The sequence below is a fragment of the Camelus bactrianus genome, chromosome 17 (genome assembly GCF_048773025.1).
Source record: "Camelus bactrianus isolate YW-2024 breed Bactrian camel chromosome 17, ASM4877302v1, whole genome shotgun sequence".
Taxonomy (NCBI): domain Eukaryota; kingdom Metazoa; phylum Chordata; class Mammalia; order Artiodactyla; family Camelidae; genus Camelus; species Camelus bactrianus.
In genome coordinates, this window is record NC_133555.1 from 23,560,115 (window position 1) to 23,569,656 (window position 9,542).

Consider the following 9,542-nt stretch of genomic DNA (forward strand, 5'->3'; position numbering starts at 1 on the left):
ATAAAGGCCTTGGACTAGATGACTGCCTAAGATTTCTTTCCAATCTTACGTCTTTTGATATTATGATTGACCATGCATTAGTGACTCCACTGATAATAATTCTTAACTAGACCCAATTTTACTTGACAGATTAAGTGCTGCTGACCAGCTCTGCCCTCTTCATAGATAAAAAAAAAAAAGCAACTCATACAGTAGTCATAATTGTAGGGGTCTTACGAAGTCATCTAGCCCTTCTTCTGAGTCTCGGATCTAAACTGAAAATATACAGAAATTGTTTTATACATGCTATCTTCATTGTGCTGGAGCTCAAGGGCAAATGTCTGAGTTAACTTAATCAGAGATGTTATTCACTACCTGTGTTATGATCCTAAGTATTGCTGCCCCCATTTGGATGAATAAACCTAGCAGTTATCCACTTGAGTTTCATATGGATTTGATGAAATTCTTCCCTTTCAATGTAGCAAACGCAGTGAAAAAGCCCTTTTGTGTAATCACACGTAGTTTAATAATTCTTTGATTGACAGCATCAAAATCCCCTGCTAATTATTTGCCCCATAAGGCAGGGTATTATACTTCCCAGGAGATGTTTTACAGGTAGGAAGGCTTTTGAAAATATATAATATTTTGACCTTTTGAGGTAAGAGATTTGTTGTGAAACGACTCCTTTTCGTTACTAGGGTGTCATTCAAAATAAAATAATACGTTTAGACGCGTTGCAGCAATTTACTTGCTATTACTCAAATCTTACCCTCTAATTAGAAGGAGAAATATGAAGCCTCATCAGTGCATAATTTAACAAATTCAATGTCATGAAATTATCATATTTTATTCTTGCCTTGCACCAAAATTTGTGGGCATGGAGGGAAAATATTCACTTCGAAAAGGTAAGATATGACATATGACAAAAGAACGCTGGAAAGGGGAGAGCACAGGTTCAGGCTATTCAGAGGTTTTGGATGAGTTCCAAAAGGCAGATTTTTAAAATATGACTCCATCTCCATACCCCATCTGCTTTGGGATGCAGTGGAAAAAGAAATGAAGTCATTTAGGGAGAGAGGGAGAACTCTGAAAACCTGGACTTTTTTTAAGCACTGATGGAAATGATGATGAAAACAGGGGAGTCCAGGAAAAATTCTCCAGGGAATTAGAATTTCACCTCCAGGTAGGAAAACACGTACCCATAAAAGTGGCAGAGATCTTCCTACTTTGAAATCCAAGTGTACTTTGCTCTCTCTCTCTAGCCACCATCTATCCGCATCAGGGTAGCTTCGAGGTTTTACGCGACATCCCGAAAATGATGTTAGTGTAACAAAGTCAAGGTTATTTCTCATTCACATCACAGTCCCATCCGGGCGCTCCTGGTCAGGAAGCCCTTCTACTTGGTCATTCCATCCTGGGGCTCCACCCTCCTCTAGGCCCTCGGGGTCCTCTTCACCCGGCCAGCAGTGGGGATAAGAGGACACAGGGAAAACTCATCCACGCCTTAACTCCTTTGACCTAGAAATGACGCAGATCACTTCTCTACACATTCCGTTGGCCGGAACTCACTCATTTGTCTCCATCTAAGTAAGAAGGAGGCAGGGAGGGATAGTCTTAACTGTGTGCCAGGAGGAAAAGGGAAAGCTTTTGGTGAGCGTGTCTCTGCCACACCCCCCTCCCTTCCTCTCTTCTTTGCTTTCTCCCTCCCGTCCTCTGTCAACTTTGCAGAAGCAATATTGCGAAACAATTAGGAATGCAAAGAGAAATATGCCCCCAGCCAGACGACCAGGATTCAAATGCAACTTCTGCTCTTAGTAGCTATGTGGTCTTGAGAAATTATGTCGGCTTTCTGTGTTTACTCTTCTGTAAAACCAGAATAAATGAAGTTACTTACTCATAGCATCCTTGTGAATATCAAATAAATTAATGCCCGTAAAGAACTTAGAATGTGCCTGGAACTTAGTTACTTCTCAATATCTGTGATTAGTCAGACTTCCAGGGGGCAACAGAAAAACATCTCGCTGAGTTAAGTAAAAGAGAATTTATGAAAAGACCAGAAGGGCTGCAGAAACAGGCTTTGAAAACAAGTGCAAAGCTAACAACCTCCGGAGGGCCAGGTGTCTGGAACCAGAGCAGTTCTCCCAGCAGAAACAGGTCCAGGCCACCTCTACTGCTGAGGTGATGATTTTCTTCAAGCGCCCCACACCCTGCAGCACCCATTCAAATTCCATGTGCTTATAAGGGACTGAACAATTGGCCAAGCTGAAGTCAAATGCCTGCTTCTGAACTTGCCAGAATGGAAACAAAGGGAATTTAGCACCATTTGCTTTCCAGTTCCCAAGAATGCACACAGTGACACATTTCTAAGAGGAGAAGAAGTTTTAATAGTTTCAGTACCTTGCCATGATGGGATGCTGGACAACCAAATACATAAATATTTTTTCTATGACTCATCTCCTCATCCTTCCATTCATCCATACGTCCATCCGCTCAGCTACCCACCCAGCCATCCACCCAGCCAACTGCCTGCCCACGCACCCATCCACCTATCCAGCCATCCATTCACCTACTCATCCACCCATCTAGTGATCCATCCATCAACCCATCCAGCCAGCCATCTATCCATCTTTCCACACATAGATACATATATATTTGACAAACACACATCATCAGATTTCAGTCACGTTCCTTATATCCAAGTGCCCATAAAAAATGAGTCTTTCAGAGGAAGCTTTTATGGACCTAATTCTCCCCAAGGCTTCTGTCTCCCTGAGCAGTAGATGAAAAATACTGCAGACTGAAAAGAACTGACTTGAAAGAATTAGGGCCCCTGCCTAAATGCCTAACATAGTATAAAAGAGTGACTCCAGCCCCAGGGTGAATGGAATCTTATGTTTCATAAGGCAAGATATTTGCTATGATGGCAGGACAAAATGGCCTCGGTCAGATCTTAAATCCAGGATGCATCTAAAACGAGAATGTCACTTTCAAATTCAGAGCCAAAATTTACATTAAAGGCAAAGAGTGTGTATGAATTCTATTTAAAATTCTCTTTGCAGAACCTGATTAGAATTGCCATTGAGACCAAGCTTCTGTTTTACCTGAGATGTATTTAATGCTTTGAGCAGAGTTTAAGGCTTTCTTCTGGAACTAATCACCTCATTTAATTTGCAATCTCTATGTTAGGAACGATGTACTCAAAATAAAAGAAAAAAATTCCATTATTTTCGTCAATGGAATTCTAAATTAACTGTTGGGATTTCCAACTGTGAGAGCCCCCACAGAAGATTCTGTGTTTTAAGCGGGTTAATAGTCTGGGTATTTTATTTGTTTTGTTGTTTGGTTTCTTCTTTTCTTTTTTGGTGGGGGGAGAGGTAACTAGGTTTATTTATTCTTTGTTTTTAGTGGCTGTACTGGGAATTGAACTCAGGACTGTGTGCATGCTAGGTATGCACTCCACCACTGAGCTAGACCCTCCACCCAATAGTCTTGGTATTTTAATGCCATGTTTTTGAGGAGTTAAAATTCACTCATCCCAAATGCGCTGAAATGCGATTGTAATAGACACTTGTTTGTGTCTGCCTCCTGCATGCCAATGGTTGGGTGCGAGGCACTGTGCTAAGATTGTTTACGTAGATCAATTCACTCAGCCCTCACAGCCTGTGGCACCGGCTTTATTGCTTCCATTCTGTATATGGGGAAATTGAGGCTTGCAACATGCGGGTGCTTTCCCATCCTCACCTACGTGTTAGTGATGAAACTGGAAATCAAACCCAATTGTCTGATTCTAGAACCGCTTTTCAGTCATCACATAGCCTTGCAGACCCATGTATCTTTCTCTCTCATTCAAACTGGCTCACTGGCCGCCATGCTTGGTATATGTGACCCCATCACCTTGGTTACTGTTATATTAGGGTTAGGTGACCTCATCCAAGGTCACGTGTAATTCTGGAAATCTGGAATCGAGATCAAGAGGCTGCTGTTTGGTCTATGCTAGCTTTGAAAAATACAAGAGAGAGAATCTGGGAAATACTGAGTGGACATATTCTCCATATGATTCGGACTCAGTAGCTGGAAAACTTGGACGGCAGCGGCTGGAAGAATTAAGAAACTATGCCAAGAGAAGTTTGGATATTTCTTAAACCATTTTTGAATTTGTTTAAATAGCATTTGGCAAAACAAGGATTTGATGGCAGCCCCAGTAGTAACAGTGATGCTGGAGACATCCCTTCCTAGGTTTTTTATAAATGCAAGTATTTCAGTACTTCAGAAAATCTGTAGAATCTGATAAATTAGACAATACTACTGGAATCTGTGCCTGTTATTTGCGTCACAGTTATGTCTGTAATTGAAATGGCTTAGCACTTCGCCAACCCACGTTAGCAGTCCCAAAGGCACCGTAGTTGTAGTTATTATTCTAAATAAAGCCCTGGTACTTAACTTACTGTTTTCTCTTAGCATTCCCTCTTAAAATAAAGTGACTTTTCTTTATTATAGAACTTTGTGAATGGCTTCCTAATCTTTATAAATGGTGTTTCTGTATTATATGTTTAACTATTATAGACATTATGTCAATCAAATACTACCCATTGTCTTTTTGGCTTTTCAGTTGTTCAAATCCCTCTTGAGCCCGGCTGCATCTCTTCCTTTGAGTTCTTGGGGTTTGCCCATGTGTCTGTACAATGTGTTTCCCAGTATGCTCAATTGCTTTCTGTTCCTTGCAACCCCAAGTGTCCTGATCCCGTAGGAACGGGGGGAGGAACCAGTATTTACCAAGTGTTTACTACCCGCGAGAGTATTTCCATAAGTTTACTAATTTAATTCTCATGACAACCCTGGCACTAGCAAATTCAAAGCATTTTAGTGATCTGAAGTCGTCAAGATTTTGGCTGTGGCCTCCTGAACTCCAAAGCCTAAACTTTTTCTCCTACACCATGTTGTAACCTACCTCAGAAGGAAGAAGAAAAAAGAAAAAAATAATAACCTCAGAAACTCAGAAATATGACTCAAATGCTGAACTTCAACCTCTGTGAATTATAAGGGTGCAAATAAAATATGATGACAGTTGCTTGCTTCTAAAATGTCACTGCCCTTTCTAGGGCGTTGAATAGTAGGTGCCTAATTCTCGATGAGCCTGAGTACCCAAGGATTGTAAAAGCCTGCCCAGTTACTGTCAGAGCTCGCACAAAGCAAGAACAAATAACAAGGCCCATCTTTTTGAAAAATGTAGGCAATGAACAAGAAATGAACCAAGAATAAAGCAAAGAAGACAAAACCACAGTCAAAACTACAGCATATATAAAGTCGTACCTCGAGATTGGTGTTGACTTTCTCTCTTTGCCCGTAAGGAAGAGACTCAGACCAATTTATGCAAAGAAAGTTTATGGTCAGTCAGGGAGACAGGGGTCTCAAACAGAAACCCAGGTATGGATGGGCCTCAGAAAGACAAGAGGGGAAGCCAGAGCATCTCAAGAGACCTTGACAGCGGACCTGTGCTAATTGTCCCACCAAAGCTCCATCCAGAAGGCGACCTGACTTGCCTCCTCTTTGTCCCATCTTTTGTATCTTTGCTTTCTCCTCTCACTGCCGCCTGTCTCTCTACCTCATCGCTTCTCTTACTCGTGGCTTCTGCTTTCCTGTGACTTCTGAGCACTTGTAAGTTCTTCTGCGTAGTCAGTTTCATCGTGACCCAGGCTCCTCTACATGGCTTTCCTCTTCACCCGGGACAGTTACAGCCTGGTGGGCTCCATGCTTCCCTGTTCAAGGTCCTGGAGCTAGAGTCTGACTGCCTGAGCTCATCTTTACTTGGACAGAAGTTTTGTTTGTCTGTTTGTGGGCTCTTTTGCCAGCCCCTCTCTTGCAGAGCTGAGAAGACCATGAATTGGCTGCTACGCTCACTCCTCATCCAAGCATCTCTGGTAGCATGTGTGTGTGTGTGTGTGTGTTTTGGGGAAGTGGTGGAGCCAGGACACAGTATAAAAATCATCCTAGCCTAAGGCTACCTCTTCATCAGTGGCAGTGGTGGGAAAAGCTGTGTTAACAGGGAAGAACTAATCTGAATCCACATTAGATCTGTTCCTTTGGCTCTAACCCTGTGCTCTGTTTGCCGTGCTCAGTCATGCTGGTTGTGCACCTTTTGTAAAAGAATGTTGCCTGTAGCCTGAAATATACAGGAGAGCCCATTCTCAACGCTCTGACCTTTAAGGGTATAACAGTTTTCCATTCATATAGAGATAAAAAGTTCTAGAAAAGAGAATCACATTTGTCTCATTGGAGGTTTACAGGAACACCATGACCTGACCTGTGTGGACAGCTACAAGAACAAAAGGCTCCACATCAAGAAGTTGGCAACAATATACCACACCCCTTCCCCTCTTTAGTATAAAAGAAGCCTGGATTCTGACTTGGGAAAGATGATTCTCTAGGATATTAGTCCCCTATCTTCTCAGTCTTCTGGCTTTCCAAATAAAGTCATTATTCCTTGCCCCAACACCTCATCTCCCAATTTTTTTGGCCTGTCACGCAGCGAGCTGAACAAATTTGGACTCGGTAACAGATGTGCTTAGTCCTGGTTTTGCTTGAAGTCTCTGTGTATTAATAACACAACAGGTATGTGTCAGCTCCTTCTGTGAGCTTGGCACTATGTTAAATGCCTTGTGCACACAATCCTGTGAACTGCTAAATCATAACTTTATGAATTCAGCCCCCATTTTGAAGTATCGTCCCATTTCAGAGACGAAGAAACTGAGGCACAGACAGCTTGTACTCTTAACCCCCGCTTAGATTAGGAGTTATTAGTGGAGGGACCATTCAGAACGTGGAACAGGGCAAAGTGACTGGGCTATTTCTAATCCCTGATAAGACATGGGTATTTTTCAAGCCTGTAAACAAACAATTAAAAGCCAAGAATGGAGTGGTTTCCCCAGTTGACATGGCAATGCCCTCAGCAAGATCCAAATAAAGTATCTGACCCTAGGGATAGTCTGGAGAGAGGTCTTCTTTCCAAAAGGAGGCTGGGGAAATGGACTCGGGAAAGCAATGGAGGCATAGTTGACAAGGACACTCAGGTCTTCCTCTTCTAACTTGGATCCTTGATGATAAAAGGGGACAATGGGAAAAGCCAATTCAGGTTCCACCTGCCCTGAAGATGTGGTAAGTTCCCCTCCTCCAAGAAGACTTCCCAGATTATGGCAGGATCTCTCCTGCCTTGGAACTCGCACTGCCTTTACTCTGTGGTGAACACTGAAATGTTCTCCACAAGAGAGGAAAGGAAGAAATAACCATGGGTCCAGTGTCTGAGCTACTTCGTGGCAGCTTCAGCTGTGGCGTCATCAGGGGCCACGGCAGCTGCCGCATATTAGCATCAGCCACGCGGCCAGACGCCCAAAGCCAACAGCAGACACGTGTCTGGGGCTGTTTTTAGTCCTTGCTGCAGTGGCTGCTCTGTCCTCTTCCTTCTGGCGCTCCCAGCTCTCTCTCCTCTCTCTGGGAGGGCCCGGTGCCAGGTTCAGAGGAAGCTGGCAGACGTCTGTAGCCTGGTCAAGGGTCATTATGGCTGGGTGGGTCCGCTGAGCCATCGGAGGGAAAGGAGGACAAACACAGCCAGGAATCTCGCTGCCAAATGAACTGAAACAGAACACAGCGGCATCAGGAGACCGCTGCGGTCGTGGTCACTGGGCATTTGGCGATCTGTCTGATGCAGAGTGAAGAGTTAAATGAGACAGCCTGGCTCGCCCGCCTCAGCAAACGCCTCCTGTGGCGAATGGGCTGTCTCCTGTCCGCCGGAAACACAGTCTGGTGACGGCTTTCAGGCTGCACCGAAACCGCCTTAAATGTGCAGTTATGTTCAAAATCCCTCTCCTTCCCCTGCCAGCAAATAGTTAATACTCGATTTCTATCAGCTGCAATTCTTCGATCAGGGAAATGCCTAGGAGGCTTCTTTTCCTCTTTCTCTCAAACTTCAGAGCACCTTTTAATGTACTTACGTGCCTGTGTTTTCAAGGAAGAAATTCCCTGCAGAAGCAGTCACACGTCTTAACACATCTGCGCTGAATACCTGTGTATCAGTTACAGAACCGACAAGTGTGACGGCTTTGACGTCCAGCCACTGTGTGTGTACGTGTGTGTGTTTCATTGAGACCAAATTCTCTTTCTGAGCCAGAGTATTTATGTATTTTAGACAAGAACCACTGAGATCCAGTAAGGGTTTTAGTTTTGTTTTGTTTTTAATAGCACAGTGGTATTCTCTTTGGAGGAAAAATATTTTTTAGGTTTTCAAAACACAGACACCTACGCATCTTTATCTACTTAGTCCAGGGTTTCTCAGCTCCAGCACATTGATGCTTTGGGCTGGATAACTCTGTTCGAGGGACAGTCCGGTGCATTTTAGGGTGTTTAACTACCTCCTAGATTCTACACAGCAGATGTCACTTCAACTCCTCGCCAACCCCCCAAAAACTTGTGACAACCAAAAAATATATCCAGCAGACATTTCCAAATGTTCCTAAGGGGACAAAAATCACCCTCGGTTAAGGACCACTGACTCAGCTTAGAGGTACGAAGCGTTTACACAGGAGGCACTCAAAGCGTGAATTTAATTAGGAGCAGAGAATACTGTTTCCCACTGCTCTTTAGGAAAATGCAGAGCTTCTAAACTTGGCTTTTTTAGCTAACATGCTCTGGCCATGACTTACCTATTCATTCAGATCTCAAAACATATGCCCCCCACTACTTTCTTGGCTCCAGCCACACACCCCTCTGCCGGGGGGGGGGGGGGGTTAGCACAAGCTGCTACCTCTCCGTGGAATGACATTTCCTCACCTACTTTCCGCAGTCAAGTGACACTTCTTCAGGGAAATGACTGTGAGTTCCTCCCTTAATGGGTTTTCCCTTTTATTACAGCCACTCTCCACACCTCAAGTCTCTCCATCTTAGCTCTTGTCTTGGCTGAAAGTTTACATTTGTCTGTGAATTTCTGATGAATGTCTCTCTGCCCCACTAGTCTGTAAGCTCTGTGAGGACCAGACCAGGTATGTTTTTCTCTTTGATTCTCATTTTTTTGCCTCTTTGTTCCCGCACCCAGCACCATTCCTGGATCACCTCGAGGTATAAGGTATTCACATAAATGAATACATGACAAAATGACTCAAAAGACTGTTTCAAATATCCCACTGCCTTGTTCCAGTCGGTAAAGAGATTTGATTTCAAACGGATGCTGAGACTAAAAAAGATGGCCTTTAATTTAAAAATCGTGAATTAGTACATTCAATAGATCCCTCAAAGATGCGGGAAACAGCAAGAATTTGCACACGATAATTCAGATTAGAATCAGCTAAATCAGAAGGCCACAGAGCAGCGGTTCTCAAACTGCAGTGCATCAGAATCACCTGGGGGGCTCGCGGAACCCAATCAAATCTCTGAGCCCCGCCTCCGGAGTTTCTATCAGTAAATCTGGGGTGAGCCTGAGAATTTGTGCTTCTAACAAAGTTTCCCGGTGATAACTGAGAATGCCGATTGGAGCCCCACATTTTGAGAACCACTGTCCTAGGACAAGCAGATCCATG